At 51.1% G+C, this 14622-nt stretch overlaps 1 protein-coding gene across 2 annotated transcripts in view; it reads left to right on the forward strand.

Moving 5' to 3' along the window:
* The window catches only part of SETD1A (SET domain containing 1A, histone lysine methyltransferase), a 1239111-nt gene that overhangs the window by 747013 nt on the left and 477476 nt on the right, over positions 1–14622 (forward strand). The window lies entirely within an intron of this gene.

Here is a 14622-nt window from a genome sequence, read left to right on the forward strand (position 1 = left end):
GTAAATTGAATTCTTTGGATATTAATGAAGGTCCTTTGATTTGTTTCCTCTTTATTGCAGTAATATCAGGTAGCTTTTAGATCTTAGCTTTTATTAACATGTTTTGACTAGCACGATTTTATATTGGTTTTACCGATTTTATGGTTTTACCAGTTTTTATACGTGCTGAGGATGACTCTTTATAACTAAATGGGGCATTGCAATTAGAAATAAAATGATAATTCTAAATTTTGTATTCTGAAATATGGATAAAACTTTTAATGAATTGTAGCTATAACCTGTTAGGGTCTGTTATTTCATGGCACTGTATGCACTTTTTCCCGAATTTTTCTGCTGCTTTCTAAAAGTAACATTTATGAATTAGCCGATCATACACTAAATTGCACTTTATTGCACTAGGCACTTTGAGAACTACTACACGTATGCTGCTAATACTTGGTATTGTTCTGGTATTTTTGCTCTATTGAAATATGAACACAAATATTTTTTAGTGGTTTTTAATATAATGTGCTCTATACCTTTGAATCCCCTTTGGTGAAATCCTTCTGAAATGAACATAATTCAAACAGAATAGTTGAATACATTTTTTAGGGCACTTGCGCTTTATTGTTGTTGCGGCTATACTGGCCCATTTTTTATCAATCCTTTTATTTGGGTTTTATTTGTGCTAATAACTCAGTGTGAAAAATAGCGATGATTTTTTCCTCTGTAATAACAGCATAAATTGTAGTTAGATAAACTATATTGTCATTGATTACAATGAATACAATGTACTGTTTGACAATTGACCACACGAAGTACTGTGTAAAGTTTGAATTAGTATGTTCTTTATTTCTATGCTGGGCAGGAGGTGGAGTTAGGAAGTGGTTGTGCACAGTATTTAAACCGCATGTCTCTCTGGGTATGTCATGTGATCAAGTCTGGGTTTCCCGGACGAAACGCGTCATGCTGCTACCCATCTCGGAATAAAGGCACTTTATTTTGCACCATCCATCGCTGTGGTCTGTACCTGTTTGTGCTCGTGTTCACCTTTGGGTCCATGTGCTACAGGACTGTGGAGTTCGATATATATATATATAAATATATATCCCTCCAAAACAAAGACGCCCAACCGTTGAGGCGCCACACATGCACGTGTAAAAAACTGTTTTAATGGCACGAATTAACAGCATCACCTCCACAGCCAAATATGTTGTCCAAACATGTTTCGAGCTGACTGTCCCTTGATCACTGGTGTCCAGAGAGGCACAGCTGCAGGGAATGTTGCGCCGCACTCGCCGCAAAGAAATACAGTTCCGCCCAGTGGGCGCCGTGACCATGTTGGTTGGAGTTCTAGCAGGGACCCAGTGTTGCTTCGTACAGCCACCCACTAAAGGATTTTTATTTAAATTGAGAGGCTCACCTGCAATCCGCTGTGGGTTTTATTTTGCACACCATCAAGAGCACTATGAAGACCACAATGCTGTTGTGGTACTCTCCCACTGGGCGGAACTGTATTTCATCGCTGCGAGTGCGGCGCAACATTCCCTACAGCTGTGCCTCCCTGGACAGCAGTCATCAAGGGCTAGTCAGCCCAAAACATGTTTGGACAACATCTTTGGCTGTGGAGGTGATGCTGTTAATACCTACATTCCTGCCATTAAAAAGGTTTTTACACGTGTGTGTGTGGCGCCTCAATGGTTGGGCGTATTTCTTTTGGATATATATATATGTTCAAGGCATATGAGCTGCAGATTACACACTGTGCATAGATGGCCACCTAGTGTTGGGCCCGGATGTTTGCAGTTTGTTTTTGTTGTAGGAAAGTCTTTGGAAGTCACAGGACAGGTGACTCCTCCTTTGGATCATACTGCGCTTGGGCATCGGCTCCATCCCCAGATTGTTTTTTTCCGCCACCGGGCTCTGATGTGTTTCCATTGCTTGGAACCGATTTCCTTCGACGCCCAATCCTCACCAGCTTCCAGAATTTAGTTTCGAACGCATTTCCAGTCAACGCTACTCTTCAACATCAAAGATTTCGATTCCGGTCGTCGACGACGGCCTCCGGGCCTAACTAGGCCTCGACTCCAGCTCATGGAAAGGACGCCATTTAAAAAGTGTCCTCAATGTGGGTCGAAGTTTCCCCACACCGACCTTCATAAGGTGTGTAACCTTTGCCTCTCGCCGGAGCACGAGGCCAAAGACTGTTCCGCTTGTGCCTCTTTCCACTCCAAGAAGACGATCCGGGACCGAAGAGCTAGGAGAACAATAGCTCGATCTTCGGCTTCGATTCCAGACATCTTCGCAGAGGGCGTCAACGTCCCAGAACAACATGGCGTCGACAGCAACTGCGAGGCAGAAGATTCCGAAGTCGAGGAAATCACTCCAGCACGGCGGGTCGTAAGTAAGACCGTCGACCCCGACCCTTCCTCGACACTGTCAAAAAAGGCTCCAGTCACACCCTCGGGCTCGGGTGCCCCACCTTCGGGCCCGGCTAAGAAGCTAGATAAGCCTTCCGGCGACTTGGGCTCGAGTCGGCCTCCCCACGGTGCCGGTGCACACCTACCGGCACCGAAAAAGACAACATCACCTACCACGCCGGCATCGAAACAATCGGCGCCGAAACATACCGCTACTCCCTTGGCCCCGAATCCCAGGTCGGAACCAAGCAAACATGCTTCGGATTCAAAAAGACCACCAGAACCGAAAAAACATCAGATCCGAAAAATGCACCGGAACCGAGAAAACCATCGGAGTCGAAAAAATCCACCGGAACCGAGTAAACCATCGGAGTCGAAAAAATCATCGGAGCCAAAAAAGACTCCTGCTTCTCCTGTTAGACATTGCCAAAAAAACAAAAGAAGCTACTTCGGTGCCAATACCTCCCTCCGCACCAAAAAATCAGCCTCCTGCAGACGACTTATTTCACCCAGACCCTGCACAAAAGACTCTGGTTAAAGACCCAATCACGGGTTGATTAACTCCAAGTTAAAAAAAACGACCACTTGATACACCTGCAACGGCTCCTCATCCAAAAAAGGACATGGCTACCTCTCCTCTTAGAGCTCCTTCCCCTTCTCCTCCACCCATGCCATCACCACCTGTGCCCCTACCACAACATTCCCCTACATCCTCTATCATAACAGATGATGACAACAGGGATGATAGCTCTGATGATATAGGGGGTAACCCAGATGATCCATCTATTCCTCCAGGCTCACCTGACACTTGGGATGATTACAACACCCCAGACATCCCAAATGTCCCTCCAGACGACATATACCCCTCTAGGCCTTCCCCACCAGAAGACACTATGGGCTTCAATCAATTAGTACACAGAGCTGCGCAGTATCATGGGGTGGACATGCATACAGACCCTGTAGATGAAGACTTCCTAATGGATACCTTTATCTGAAAGAGACATGTTAGTGATAGATTCCTTACCTTAGAATATCCCCAGGCGTCAGACTGGATCCGGAAAATTTTGCGTAGCAATACCCCTGCGCGCCGGCAGGCGTCGTCAGTGGCTCAGCGTCCGTCGTCTGCGTCGTTAGCGCCGGAATGACGTCGTCAGAGTACTTAGACGCCGCCCATGCGCGCTGATGTCATTTCTTCTTTTTTCCGCGCCAGCTAGCGCAGATTCGGAGAAGCTCTACCCCTTAGTCATTTTTTGACTAAACTTTTTTGATCTTTTGATCATTGCTCTTTTCGAGTCTTCGACTCAGACGGTGCCGGTAGGGATGCCCGGGTTTAAACCCTGTTCCAAGTGCGACCGACTAATGTCCGTTACTGACACCCATCGCCGGTGCCTGAAGTGTTTAGGTCTCGACCACGACGACCGCACCTGCTCCGACTGCCGGGCCCTGACGTCGAAGGCTAGGCGGAAGCGGTCCCGCAAGCGGCTGAGCTCCAGCAGTCGGCCCCACGCCGCTCAAGGTCCCGGTCCCACGAGAGGTCGAGGGACCGGTCGCGGGGACGGAGTCCTCGCAGCTCCGGGAGTGGACATCGGTCATCGGGATCCAAGTCCTCAGGTAAGAGGCATGAGAGGTCGGAGAGGCATCATCAATCCTCCGACGCTCGCGCGATGCGGCCGGGGGTTCGGGTGACACCACCCACGCGGCTCCGACTGAGTCGCAGGCGTCGCCGCCTGCCCCACACCTTCGGGTCCCTGGGCATGACGCGACGCCGGAGGTCGAGCGGTACCTAATGGCCGTGAGGTCCCTCCCTCCTCAGCCGGGTCCCGTGGCGCCTTCGGGCCCAACGGCCCCGACTGGAGGCCCTAGCGGGTCAGGTGCTTCGACCCCGGTGCCGCCGGAGACTTCGGTCCCGGCGCCACAGGACCTCACCGGATCCGCTTCCGGACCTGGGTCGACCTCACCGGCGCCGGCCCCGCGGGTGTCGCCCCCTGTGGACGCCGTCCCCAATGTTCCCTTCGGTCTGACTCTGGCGCCGCAGCGACGCCGCTTCTAACGGCCTTTGGAGATTTTTATTTCCATGAGGAGGCCCAGTCTGTTGACCCTGTTCTACAGGAGATGGGTGACGAGGGTGATTGGGAGGGGTCTCCGGACCCTCTGGCAGAGGAGTGCTAGTCTCAAGAGGACTGGACATATGAGCTTGGGGAGGCCAGTGGTATTGACACTTCGCCAGACACTGGATTTGTCTCCCCTCCCACCGTGGCTGCGAAGGAGGGGGCTGCTTACAGTGTAGTGTTGACGAGGGAAGCCAAGGCCTTAAACCTTGAGCTCCCCGTCGCGGCCGTGAGGACTAACCTCCTCACTGAGGTCCTTAAACCGCAGGGAAGCTCCAGTGAGCCTCTGCTGCCCTTTAATGAGGCCTTGTGTGACGTTCTTGTGGGCACTTGGTCCAAGCCCGCCACAGGTCTGCCTGTGGATAGGAACGTGGCCAGACACTACCGCCCGGCTCCGGGCGACCCTTGCTTTTTGTCCACCCATCCCACTCCCGAGAGCATGGTCATCCAGGCCTCCACTTCCCAGACCGCATTCCCGACGGCCCCGCCCAATCAGGAATCCAAGAGGTACGAGCAGTTCGGGAAGAAGGTGTTCTCGTCCCTGAGTTTGGGACTGCGGTCTGTCAATACCGCATGCCTCTTGGGCCGCTAAACCCACACCCTGTGGAACACTGTCGCGGACGTGCTGCCCCAATGTCCGGAGGGGGTCCGGGCTAAACTCGCCCAAGCCCTTGCGGAGGGTCGAGATGCAGCGCGATATTCCATCCGGTGGATACCACAGACTCACTGGGCAGGGCGATGGCAACGATGGTAGCGGTTCGACGCCACGCCTGGTTGAGGACCGACAACTTTTCGGCCGATGTCCAGTCCACTCTTCTGGACATGCCGTTTGATGGCCGTCGCCTCTTTGGCGACAAGGCAGACCATGCGCTTGAGCGTTTTAAGGACTCCAGGGCTACGGCCAAGTCCTTGGGCCTCTCGGCCCCACGCCAGCAAACGGGTGCCTTTAGCTCCTTTCGTGGCCACGGAAGGGGCGCCCCCACACGAGATGCCAGCCACGCACCGCAGAATGTTCAACAGCGCGGTGGCGACCGTGGAAACCTCCGTAACGGCGGTCGGGGACTACGGCGAGGCCAGTCCACACCTCCCTCCGCAGCACCTGCCTCAAAACCTTCCTAGTCCGTGTTTTCAGGCCCATGTGACGCCGGTGGGTGGCAGGGTTCGCCATCACCTCTTCCACTGGCGCAATGTCACGTCGGACAGGAGGGTGCTGCAAATCGTCCGAAGGGGCTACTCCCTCCCCTTCGAGGCGTCCCCTCCAGCCATGCCACCGCAATTCCACCGCGTGTCGGGGATCACTTGCAACTTCTGCAAGAGGAAGTCACATCACTCTTGGCCAAGGGGGCCATTGAGCGCGTTCCTGGGCCAGAAGTAGTGTGTGGTTGTTACTCCCACTACTTTCTGGTACCCAAGAAGGGCAAAGGGGGCCTGCGCCCTATCTTGGACCTACGGAATGTCAACAGCTTCCTCCGGAATGAGAAGTTCAAGATGCTAACTTTGGCTCAGGTCTTAGGTACCCTGGACCCCGGAGAATGGATGGTAGCGTTGGACTTGCAGGACGCTTACTTTCACATCCCCGTCCTGCTGGCCCACCGGCGTTACGTGCGGTTCACGGTAGGCCACGAGCACTTTCAATTTGCCGTGCTCCCCTTTGGCCTTACAAGCGCCCCACGGGTGTTCACGAAGGTGATGGCGGTGGCCGCAGCTCATCTGCGCAGGTTAGGGGTGCCAGTCTTCCCCTACCTCGACGACTGGTTGTTGAAGGCGGGCTCGCCCCAGACAGTCGTCAGCCACCTCCAGACTACGGCCGACCTCCTGCACTTGCTGGGGTTCTCCATCAATGTGCTGAAGTCGCACCTGTGTCCCTCTCAGAAGCTCCTCTTCATCGGAGCGGTTCTAGACTCGGCGCAGTTTCGGGTTTATCCTCCCGAACAGCGGGTTCGGGATATTCAGGCTCTGATTCCGATCTTTCAGCCTTTTTCCCCAGTCTCGGTCAGGTTGGCGCTGCGGCTTCTGGGGCTGATGGCCTCCTGCATCCTTCTGGTGCATCACGCCCGGTGGCGGTTGCGGGCTCTGCAGTGGGACCTTAAGTTTCAGTGGGCCCAGCATCAGGGCAACCTGTCCGATCATGTCTTGATCTCGGAGGGCACTGCGAGACAGTTGCAGTGGTGGCTCACGGACCGCGATTGGGTCAGTGGCAGATCCCTCTCCCTCCCCCACCCGGAGCACGTGGTTGTGACGGACGCGTCCCTCCAGGGCTGGGGAGGCCACATGGGAGAGGCGGAGATCAGAGGCCTCTGGTCTCCGGCGGAGTCCCAGCTCCATATCAACTTTTTGGAGCTGCGGGCGATCTGTCTAGCACTGAAAGCATTCCTCCCCTCTGTCCGGGGGAGTGTAGTGCAGGTGTTCACGGACAACACCACCGCCATGTGGTACTGCAACAAACAGGGCGGGGTGGGGTTGTGGACCCTATGCCAGGAGGCTCGGCGCCTCTGGCAGTGGCTGGAACATCAGGGCGTGACCCTGGTGGTTCAATACCTGGCAGGTTCCCTGAACGCCAGGGCGGACGAACTCAGCCGGCGGTGCATGATGGCTCACTAATGGTATCTGAACTCGGACGTGGCGCAAGGCCTCTTTCGGCAGTGGGGAGAGCCTTGGTTAGATCTATTCGCCACAGAAGAGAACGCGCAATTTCATCAGTTCTGCGCGTTGGAATTTCCAAGGCGGCACTCGCTCGGAGACGCTTTTCGTCTTGAGTGGAGTTGCGGTCTCTTGTACGCCTTTCCGCCTATACCACTTCTGCCCAGAGTACTGAAGAAGATCAGGCGCGACCAGGCCCAGGTTATCCTTGTGGCTCCGGACTGGGCATGAAGATATTGGTATCAAGAGCTACTCAGCATGTCTGTCGATCCCCCGTTTCGTCTGCCTCTTCAGGAGGACCTTCGGTCACAGCAGCAGGGGACGGTCCTCCACCCGAACCTGTCCAGTCTCCACCTCCATGCTTGGAGATTGAGCGGCGACAGTTGAGGCCATTTGACTTGCCTCCTGAAGTCTGTAATGTCATTCTGGAAGCCAAGCGTTATGTTATGTTATGTTATGTTATGTTATGTTATATAGAGTTTTGTTAAGCGCTCAGCTACTCGGACCGAGTGTCCCGGCGCTGTCAGACCCAACACAACACAACCATCACGGCCGAGGGGAGTTAATTGCAGAACAACCACGTCTTCAGCTCCTTCCTAAAAGACAAAAGGGTCCCGCATTTCCTAAGTGACAGTGGCAGTGCATTCCAGGCTCGGAGAGCAAGATATCCAAAAGAGCGGCCCCCGATGCGAGCGCGCCTAACTGCCGGGATAGTGGCCAGTGAAGCGTCCCTCCACAAAGTCGGTATACGCCTGCAGGTGGAACAGATTTGTGGCATGGTGCACAGCAAAGGCTGTTGATCCACTCTTCCCCCCTTTCTGAGGTTCTCCTCTTCCTTCTTTCTCTTGCCCAGCAGGGCTCTGCTCTAGGCACTATCAAGGGCTATCTTTCTGCCCTTTCTGCCTTCTTAAGGCTACCTGATCAGCTTTGTTCAAGTCCCCAATTGTAAATAGGTTTTTGACGGCATCACACACATGTTCCCTCCTGTTCCATTCGTGATGTCTCAGTGGGACTTGGACCTTGTACTTACTTATCTGATGTGCGCTCCTTTGAGCCACTTCATAACTGTCCTCTCCAACTTCTTACTCTGAAGACTGCTTTCCTGGTTGCCATCACCTCTGCCAGGAGAGTGAGTGAGCTCCAGGCTCTTTCTTCCAAACCTCCTTTCCTTTCTGTCCATCCAGACAAGGTTGTGTTGCGGACAAGACCCTCTTCCCTGCCCAAGGTAGTCACAGCCTTCCACATCGGGCAGTCCATCACCTTGCCCACCTTCTTTCCGCATCCCTCGAAAGAGGAAGAGAGGCTCCACCGTCTCTACCCAAAACGTGCGCTCTCATACTATCTGGATCGCACATGCCAGTTCAGGGTGGATGACCAACTCTTTGTTGGTTACGTGGGCGCTAAGAAGGGACGGGCGGTGCACAAACGGACCATCTCTCAGTGGATCGTGTTGTGCATCCAGGCGTGCTACTCTTTGGCTAAAAAGGAGCCTCCTGTTGGGCTGAGGGCCCATTCTACTTTAGGCCACGGCGACTACTACTGCCCTGGGCCGGGGAGTCCCCTTGCAGGACATTTGTCAGGCAGCTATGTGGGCCTCGCTGCACACGTTCGCACGACACTACTGCCTGGACAGCCAAGTCCGGAGGGATGGCTTCTTTGGCCGTTCTGTCCTCCAGGACTTTCTGGTGTGATAATTGGTTCGCAGACCCACCACCGGGGTTGGTATTGCTGGGGTATCTATTCTAAGGTAAGTAATCTATCACTAACTTGTCTCTTTCAGATGCACAAGTTACTACTTGTGTAACGATATATCTGTAAGAGACATTAGTTAGTGATAGATTCCTTACCGACCCACCCATCCTCCCCATTCTGCGAACCGATATCTAGGGCTAAGGTCATCCCCTTTCAGGGCCCTAGTTTCATGACACCAGTGTTGGTTTTTATCATGGCTCTGCGTTACTGGCGAGGAAAAGCTGTGTATAGGAACTGAGGTCAGCACGCGGAGGTGGCATCTAAGTACTCCGACGACGTCATCGCGGCGCCGACAATGGACGCGGAGCCGCGGACGAAGCCTACCGAAGCGCATGGGTACTGCTACGCAAAACAAATCCGGATCCAGTCTGACGCCTGGGGATATTCTAAGGTAAGGAATCTATCACTAACTAATGTCTCTTACAGATATATCGTTACACAAGTAGTAACTTGTGCTTTGGTGTGAAACGGTTTCTCAGACCCACCACCGTGGAGTTATTGCTTGAGAATCTATGCTAAGTTAAGGACTCTGTGTAGGTGAGTAAGGTCTGCTTCCTATCGGCACCCCCACTTTTTGCTTTTGCTTCTCTGGTTTTCGACTTAGATGTGGCTGTGGGCCTGCTAATCAGACCACCAGCCCAGATGCACTCTCTCTAAATTTACACCATGTACTCTAGGTACATCCACAATTGGAATTAGTTCACCTTATCAGCCCCTGTACAAGTGCACCGTAGGTGCCCAGGGCATAGGTGCAACCAAGGCCTACCAGGGGCTGCAGCATGTATTATGCCACCCCTGGCTGGCCATTCAAATAGACACAACTGGCTGATCACTCAGCTGGGGCAAGGTCGTGTAATCACCCCTTGCTTAGGTATGGTATTCCTATACCTACTTATATATAGACACATAGTAACCTATAAGTCACTCCTATGGCAGGCCTTAACAATCCTGGAGGCAGAGTGCTTGGTTATGTGTGAGATAGTGCTCTAGCACGAGCTGAGCCTGTCTGCAGCTTTCGGAACCATGTCCTTATAGCTGTTCTATGATATTGCCATACCATATACTCTTAAGTGCATTATGAACATCGCGGTTAAATGCTATGTCTGGTTTGGCTTTATCAAAGCATGTCGTGTAAGGTGTCATACGCTTTGGAATACTACCCCCTCGCCAGTTCTGGCGACGGGGTAGCATCCCACCCTTCTAGAGGGAGAAGACATGTTGTTGCTGACTATCCCGGTTAAAGTTAACCAGAGCCCCAGCGTCACAAAATGGACGCTGCTGCCACAGACACAAGTCTGACCTCCTGCTGCTGGGAGTCCTTCCAGTCACGGAGGTTTGGACAATAGGTTTCCTGCCGGGGGAGGTGCGAGCACCACCCCAGACAGGACTTTGTGTATTGGGACAGGGAGGGCTGAATAGATTGAGACACTGCCTGGAGCACCCTAGGTGCTCCATGCATACCCCAGTTCAAACCGGTTGCTGGGGCTCTCCAGCCCCAGCTCTGGCGTGAAACTGGACAAAGGAAAGGGGGTGTAACCACCCCCCTTCCTGGTCCCACCCATAGGAGGGACCTAGAAAGTAATCCGGCCCCTTTTAGTTGTATAAAGGTAGGAGCTGAGTCCTGAGACTTTAGATTAATCCTGAATCGAAACTTGACACAAAACTCTGGACCTTCGACATTCTGCTGAAGACTGAAGAATCTCCCTTGTGGCCAAGGAGTGACCACCCTGGGCAACCAGGCACCATCCAGCAAATCAACAGCTTGCTTTGTCGACGTTCCCGCTGGAACCCGAGCACAGAGCCTGACAAGACCCAGACTTCTAGACCTCTCTGAGACCTCTCTTCACGACTCCAGCAGAGCTGAGATCCGTGGAGGCGATGAGACACGTGGGACCGGACATCTTGGAAAGCCTGCAACTTGCTAACTGTGCAGCTCCTGAGGCCTCCTCGAAGCTGTGCACTAGGGATTGAGAAACCCCGAACCCGAGCTCCACCTGCACCGAAGATCAGCACTCCACGAGTTCTGCGTGGGGCCCTTCTGCTTGTGTTCTGCTCGACGCGTTGTCCGGTTGCTGGCCCATTGGCTAGTAGTCTCTGTGACGACAATCCTTTTGAACCACCTCGCTGGTCTGGTTGCTCCAGACTGGCCCTTGCTTCCCTGCAAAGGTGAAGCACCTCAGACCTTGCTAGTCTGCACCAGAAGCCTTTGTTGTATCCTGCGTGGGTGGCCTTTGCCAACACTTGTTGACTCCAATCCGGAAGTCGACCCCTCCATCTGCGAGAACCTTCGTGGGACAGCTCGTCTCCAGTACCTGGTCGTCGTCGACGCCTCCTGGTCCACGTGGCTGCTAAGACAAGCTTCAAGACAGCACCTGATTGCTCCTCGACATCGTCTGGTTCCATCCTGGTTCCAACCGGTCACTGGCTAGTGACCCAGACTCTGTCCCCTCTGATTTCAGGTCCTCTTCATCTTTGATCCACCCTTGGATCCACCCGGACATCTTCCTCCTGGTCGCCTGCAGCATCTTTCTCCAAGGCTCCATAGGATTCAATGACAAAACCCGACACATCTTTACACCTATGCACCCGCCGTCCGTGGGTGAGGTAACGCGAGTACTTCTGTGCTCCCAAGGGTATTGACTATCCAGGTGTCTAGGTTTTTAGTTGTTTCCTCCTAGTTAAACCGGAAGTGTCCTAAATCCTTCTAAATCTAACTTCTAAGTTCCCATTGACTTTGCATTGACTCACGCGTGTGTGTAAAGACACTGCACGCGCCGCCTGTGGGCCTCCTACTTCTAAACTAAGGTTCCGATAGTGTAGCCCCAGCAATTCCCTAGGCCCTAGGCCTTTCCTTTTCTCGTGACGTGGTACTTATACAACTTTCTTAATATATGGTTTGCTTCGCCCCTAGGGCCTAACTGTAAATTGTGCAACTTAACATATTCTGACTAAGTATCTTGTTATGTGCTTTGGCCTCTGATCTCATAAAGAGTTCAGAGGAGTGTGTTAGTAAATAAATACAAATATATTTTATATATATCCTGTGTGGTGTCCTTTCATTTGATATTCAAGGGGTTGCATATGGTAAAACAGCTGGCTTTACACGCCCTCAAGAGTCTTTTAGCCTAAGACTGTTCTGTCCACGCCACCACTAGGATAGCTGGTCTATAAGGTTGACTTACAACCATCACCATAAGGGTTGTTTGGACTGGTGCAAGGTGTTCACTAGAATAGTGAACATCATATACCAGGCCAACTTCTCACACTCTGCGTCTGCAAGTCTCCATCAGATAATCAAGTTACTTACTTTTGCCAAAGACTTATCCAGTAGAAACTCTATCTAGCCGCAGATTCCATACCGACTCATCCCTCCTCCGGGCCCTGCAAATGGATTTCTAGGCTCAGGGCCGTTCCCCTTTCAGGGCCCTAGTTTTCTACACCAGTGGTCGGTGTTCTTTGTCTTTGCGCTCCGCAAAAGGAAACAGACGTCAACTTATTGTGGAGGCGCCTATGAAAGCACTCGGCTTGTCATTTTCAGCATGGACAATGCCACGCAGAGCCGAACGACGCCATCTACAGATGCACCGGGGTACTGCTCCCGAAAATGTTGCCAGATGCAGTCTGACACCTGGCGTTAACTTTAAGGTTAGGAATATGCAGCTAGATGGAGTCTCAACCAGATAAGGCATTACATTAGTAAGTAACTTTCATTTATGTCCGAGAGAGAGTAAAGTCTTCAATGAAGGTGCTTTTTCAACGCTTTCAGGGCTCTGAAAACATACACGCTCGCTTACCATCAGAGACCGGTGGCTTAATAGCTCTTTGATTAGATATAATTTCTGGAACTATATCCAAAGTTGCCTCCATTAAACCATTCCTTTGTCTCCAGCATTTTGTTTAAAAAATACATTTGAAATTGCACCAAACCACTTCCAAGCATTTACATACAAGGATTTATTTTTCACTGGGTTTGATTTTGTTTTCTTACATGCTTTTACATAGGCAGAGAGGCTTGGTTGCTGTGGTTTCCATTAAAAGGAAGAGCTTGATGTGATGACTGTATATCCATACTCAAAGTACACTGTGGAGATAATGGAGAACCAGGTCTCCAAAGTCTAAATCTACACACTTTTTGTGGCCTAATGAATGGCATATATCAAAGCGGTGCTAAGAAATAAGCAGCCAAACCTTGACAGAGCTCAAAAAGTCACAGTGAATACCAATGCAGTTCATTTCAGTCAGCTGCTATTTGAGCCACACGCCACAGCCAGGCTGCCAACAAACTCGCCCATCTCAGCGAGCACACACCTTTTCACAGGTAACTTAATCAATTCAAAGTACTCAAAACAACACAATGGATATTCACCAATGCCAGTGTTCCTCACGCCGTATTGGCTTTAAAATCTTTCTGTATTTGGATGACTGGCTGATCAAGGGAAAAAATGTGACAGTTTGAATCTGGCACTCAACCATTTTCAATCCAGTTTCTAGGTGTTCTCCTTACTACCAGGGTTGGCAAAGCCTTTGCTTCCTCTTTAAGGAAAGAATTGTCTCTTCAGTCATTTGCAGAGCAGATCAATGGTAGAAAACATTTGTCTGATTGTTCAAGTAGTTTCTGGGAATAATGCCACCTTGCTGTTGACTGGTACCTTAATGCCAGCTACAGATGCGACTTCTGCAACATTGTTTGCATGCCCTTGGATCCAATGGATAAGGTGTTTAGACTGAATCGAAATCAAATCTGCATAAACTCGGTGGTTGGAGCGATCAACTTTCACCAAGTGTTTACTCTTTCTGTCACAAATATCAAAATTCTTCATGACATCTAAGGCATCCAGAACAGTGGACTGCTCACCTTGAGGAACTAGAAGCAAGTGCTCATTGCATGATCCAAGGGAAGAACCAACACATAAATGTCCGGGAAGTCAGAGCAGCAGTTCTAAAGGGATTACAATCCTTGTGACTTAGGTTGAGGAATTTGTCAGCCTGGTAAGCAAAGGCCACACTTCAGCAGTGTTCTATAGCAACATGCAGGGTGGTTCAAGATCGCGCCCACTTGTTTGAGAATCGCAGCTCATTTAGGACTGGACAGCAGTTTAATGAATCATACTAAAAGCAGAATACCTTTGAGTACTCATGAACACTGTAGTTGACCCATTAGCAGGCTTGGAAGCATCTCCTATGTATGGGTATGGAAACTGGTTTATGGCTGAACCGCCATGATATTTCCCAAAAAAGGTCACCAAGCCCTGGATTTATTTGCGACACCATCAAACAACTGGCAGTGGCATTCGGGAACGAGGGGAGATATTTTAAATTTCATGGTTCAAGACATTTTCGTATGCATTTCCTCCTCTTCCCCAGGCTTCCCAACAATGTCATGAGAGTTGTGATGGCTGACCCTGACTGCACCAGTCTGGCTCATCTGTATAGGTACATAGACCTCCATCAACTCTCAGAAGTTCCATCCATTCCTCTGGGAATACGACACATTGTACTTTCGAAAGACAAAACAAGATTCTGCATCACTACTCCACATCTTTGAACTATAGGTCATGACTCTTGAACATCTGGAGTTTGTACATTAGACTTTAAGCAGGATTGCTGAGACGTTCTAGCCTTCTCTTTCCTTGGAGCGTCTACTGAAATGGTACCATGGTGCTCCCAACAAGAATGATTCAACCATTTGGACCGTGAAACAAACCTACACTAGAGAACTGTAG

Source organism: Lissotriton helveticus, chromosome 7 (assembly GCF_964261635.1).
Source record: "Lissotriton helveticus chromosome 7, aLisHel1.1, whole genome shotgun sequence".
Taxonomy (NCBI): Eukaryota; Metazoa; Chordata; class Amphibia; order Caudata; family Salamandridae; genus Lissotriton; species Lissotriton helveticus.